Source organism: Hippocampus guttulatus, chromosome 18, assembly GCF_054856545.1.
Source record: "Hippocampus guttulatus isolate MCC_2025c chromosome 18, RoL_Hgut_1.0, whole genome shotgun sequence".
Classification (NCBI taxonomy): Eukaryota; Metazoa; Chordata; class Actinopteri; order Syngnathiformes; family Syngnathidae; genus Hippocampus; species Hippocampus guttulatus.
The window spans coordinates 3327076-3331703 of NC_141278.1; positions in this window are offsets into that span (position 1 = coordinate 3327076).

Sequence of the window (4628 nt, forward strand, 5' to 3'; positions counted from 1 at the left end):
GGCAGGGGTTTGAACCGGCGCTGCCTGGACGGACAGCCAGCGTGCATACCTCTACACCACCAGTGACTGTGAGTTGTTTTGCACGATAGGCATATTTGACATGCACTTTGCAGGGTTTGCAGGAAAAGGTAACTGTTTGCTGTTGTTTTTCTTACATCACTGAGCTGGGTTTGAACTGGAGTTGCCTGGACGGAACGCCGGCGTCTATTCCACTACACCACCAGCGACTGTGATCTGGTCTGCACGACAGGCATATTTGACATGCACTTTGGAGGGTTTGCAGGAAACCGATTTTTTGGCTAAAAACGCCTTACTTATTCTATGTCGTTTTTTTTGGCTTAAAAACGCCTTACTACACTATGTCGTTTTTTTCGGCTTAAAAATGCCTTACTATACTGTGTCGTTTTTTTCCGCCTAAAAACGCCTTACTTACTATGTCGTTTTTTCCGGCCTAAAAACGCCTTACTATACTGTCGTTTTTTCCGGCCTAAAAACGCCTTACTATACTGTCGTTTTTTCGGGCTAAAAAACGCCTTACTATACTATGTCGTTTTTTTTGGGCTAAAAACGCCTTACTATACTATGTCGTTTTTTTCGGCCTAAAAACGCCTTACTACACTATGTCGTTTTTTTCGGCTTAAAAACGCCTTACTATACTATGTCTTTTTTTCGGCTTAAAAACGCCTTACTATACTATGTCTTTTTTTCGGCTTAAAAACGCCTTACTATACTATGTCGTTTTTTTCGGCCTAAAAACGCCTTACTACACCATGTCGTTTTTTCGGGCTAAAAAACGCCTTACTATACTATGTCGTTTTTTCGGGCTAAAAAACGCCTTACTATACTATGTCGTTTTTTTTTGGGCTAAAAACGCCTTACTATACTATGTCGTTTTTTTCGGCCTAAAAACGCCTTACTACACTATGTCGTTTTTTTCGGCTTAAAAACGCCTTACTATACTATGTCGTTTTTTTCGGGCTAAAAAACGCCTTACTATACTATGTCGTTTTTTTCGGCCTAAAAACGCCTTACTACACTATGTCGTTTTTTTTCGGCTTAAAAACGCCTTACTATACTGTCGTTTTTTTCCGCCTAAAAACGCCTTACTATACTATGTCGTTTTTTTCGGCTTAAAAACGCCTTACTATACTATGTCGTTTTTTTTGGCTAAAAACGCCTTACTATACTATGTTGTTTTTTTCGGGGTAAAAACGCCTTACTATACTATGTCGTTTTTTTCGGCTTAAAAACGCCTTACTATACTATGTCGTTTTTTCGGGCTAAAAAACGCCTTACTATAGTATGTCGTTTTTTTCGGCTTAAAAACGCCTTACTATACTATGTCGTTTTTTCGGGCTAAAAAACGCCTTACTATACTATGTCGTTTTTTTCGGCTTAAAAACGCCTTACTATATTATGTCGTTTTTTTTGGCTAAAAACGCCTTACTATACTATGTCGTTTTTTTTGGCCTAAAAAACGCCTTACTATAGTATGTCGTTTTTTTCGGCTTAAAAACGCCTTACTATACTATGTCGTTTTTTTCCGCCTAAAAACGCCTTACTATACTATGTCGTTTTTTTCGGGCTAAAAAACGCCTTACTATACTATGTCGTTTTTTTCGGCTTAAAAACGCCTTACTATGTCGTTTTTTTGGGCTAAAAACGCCTTACTATACTATGTCGTTTTTTTCGGCCTAAAAACGCCTTACTACACTGTCGTTTTTTTCGGCTTAAAAACGCCTTACTATACTATGTCGTTTTTTCGGGCTAAAAAACGCCTTACTATACTATGTCGTTTTTTTCCGCCTAAAAACGCCTTACTATACTATGTCGTTCTTTTTGGCTAAAAACGCCTTACTATACTATGTCGTTTTTTTCGGCCTAAAAACGCCTTACTATATATACTATGTCGTTTTTTTCGGCCTAAAAACGCCTTACTATACTATGTCGTTTTTTTCGGCTTAAAAACGCCTTACTATACTATGTCGTTTTCTTCGGGCTAAAAACGCCTTACTATAGTATGTCGTTTTTTTCCGCCTAAAAACGCCTTACTATACTATGTCGTTTTTTTCGGCCTAAAAACGCCTTACTATAGTATGTTGTTTTTTTCGGCTTAAAAACGCCTTACTATACTATGTCGTTTTTTTCAGGCTAAAAAACGCCTTACTATATATACTGTCGTTTTTTTCGGGCTAAAAACGCCTTACTATTCTGTCGTTTTTTCGGGCTAAAAAACGCCTTACTATACTGTCGTTTTTTCAGGCAAAAAAACGCCTTACTGTACTATGTCGTTTTTTTCGGGCAAAAAAACGCCTTACTATACTATGTCGTTTTTTCAGGCTAAAAAACGCCTTACTCTACTATGTCGTTTTTTCGGGCTAAAAAACGCCTTACTATATATACTATGTCGTTTTTTTCGGGCTAAAAACGCCTTACTATACTATGTCGTTTTTTTCGGGCTAAAAAACGCCTTACTATACTATGTCATTTTTTCGGGCGAAAAACGCCTTACTATACTGTCGTTTTTTTCCGCCTAAAAACGCCTTACTATACTATGTCGTTCTTTTCGGGCTAAAAACGCCTTACTATATATACTATGTCGTTTTTTTCGGCTTAAAAACGCCTTACTATATATACTATGTCGTTTTTTTCCGCCTAAAAACGCCTTACTATACTATGTCTTTTTTTTCGGGGGAAAATGCCTTACTATAGTATGTCGTTTTTTTCGGCTTAAAAACGCCTTACTATACTATGTCGTTTTTTTCGGCCTAAAAACGCCTTACTATAGTATGTTGTTTTTTTCGGCTTAAAAACGCCTTACTATACTATGTCGTTTTTTTCAGGCTAAAAAACGCCTTACTATATATACTGTCGTTTTTTTCGGGCTAAAAACGCCTTACTATTCTGTCGTTTTTTCGGGCTAAAAAACGCCTTACTATACTGTCGTTTTTTCAGGCAAAAAAACGCCTTACTGTACTATGTCGTTTTTTTCGGGCAAAAAAACGCCTTACTATACTATGTCGTTTTTTCAGGCTAAAAAACGCCTTACTCTACTATGTCGTTTTTTCGGGCTAAAAAACGCCTTACTATATATACTATGTCGTTTTTTTCGGGCTAAAAACGCCTTACTATACTATGTCGTTTTTTTCGGGCTAAAAAACGCCTTACTATACTATGTCATTTTTTCGGGCGAAAAACGCCTTACTATACTGTCGTTTTTTTCCGCCTAAAAACGCCTTACTATACTATGTCGTTCTTTTCGGGCTAAAAACGCCTTACTATATATACTATGTCGTTTTTTTCGGCTTAAAAACGCCTTACTATATATACTATGTCGTTTTTTTCCGCCTAAAAACGCCTTACTATACTATGTCTTTTTTTTCGGGGGAAAATGCCTTACTATAGTATGTCGTTTTTTTCGGCTTAAAAACGCCTTACTATACTATGTCGTTTTTTTCAGGCTAAAAAACGCCTTACTATATATACTGTCGTTTTTTTTCGGGCTAAAAACGCCTTACTATTCTGTCGTTTTTTCGGGCTAAAAAACGCCTTACTATACTGTCGTTTTTTTTCAGGCAAAAAAACGCCTTACTGTACTATGTCGTTTTTTTCGGGCAAAAAAACGCCTTACTATACTATGTCGTTTTTTCGGGCGAAAAACGCCTTACTATACTATGTTGTTTTTTTCGGGCTAAAAAACGCCTTACTATATATACTATGTCGTTTTTTTCGGGCTAAAAACGCCTTACTATACTATGTCGTTTTTTTCGGGCTAAAAAACGCCTTACTATACTATGTCATTTTTTCGGGCGAAAAACGCCTTACTATACTGTCGTTTTTTTCCGCCTAAAAACGCCTTACTATACTATGTCGTTCTTTTCGGGCTAAAAACGCCTTATATATATACTATGTCGTTTTTTTCGGGCTAAAAACGCCTTACTATACATGGTCGTTTTTTTGGGGGGCTAAAAATGCCTTACTATACATGGTCGTTTTTTTCGTCTAAAAACGCCTTTCTATACATGGTCGTTTTTTTCGGCTAAAAACGCCTTACTATACATGGTCGGGTTTTTTTCGGCTAAAAATGCCTTTATATACAGTACATGGTCATTTTTTTCGGCTAAAAACACCTTCCGATACATGGTCGTTTTTTTCGGCAAAAATTGCCTTTCTATACTGTCGTTTTTTTCGGGCTAAAAACGCCTTACTATACATGGTCGTTTTTTTGGGGGCTAATAATGCCTTACTATACATGGTCGTTTTTTTTGGGCTAAAAACCCCTTACTATACATGTTTGGGGTTTTTTCGCCTAAAAACGCCTTTCTATACATGGCCGTTTGTTTTTGTTTAAAATGCCTTTCATATACATGGTCGTTTTTTGGGGCTAAAAACGCCTTACGCTACATGCTCGGTTTTTTTTGGGGGGGCTAAAAACGTCTTTCTATCCATGGTTGTTTTTTTTCAGCTAAAAACGCCTTGTTCGTGCAGTGGTTTGCACTAATCCCGCTTTTGTCTCCTTGTTTAACAAATAACGCTGAACACGCAAAAACCGACGCATCTATTCAAAAGATGTCTAATACTGCTTGTCGCTTTCAGGGCAATACATGAAGCACACAAAACAGGAGACA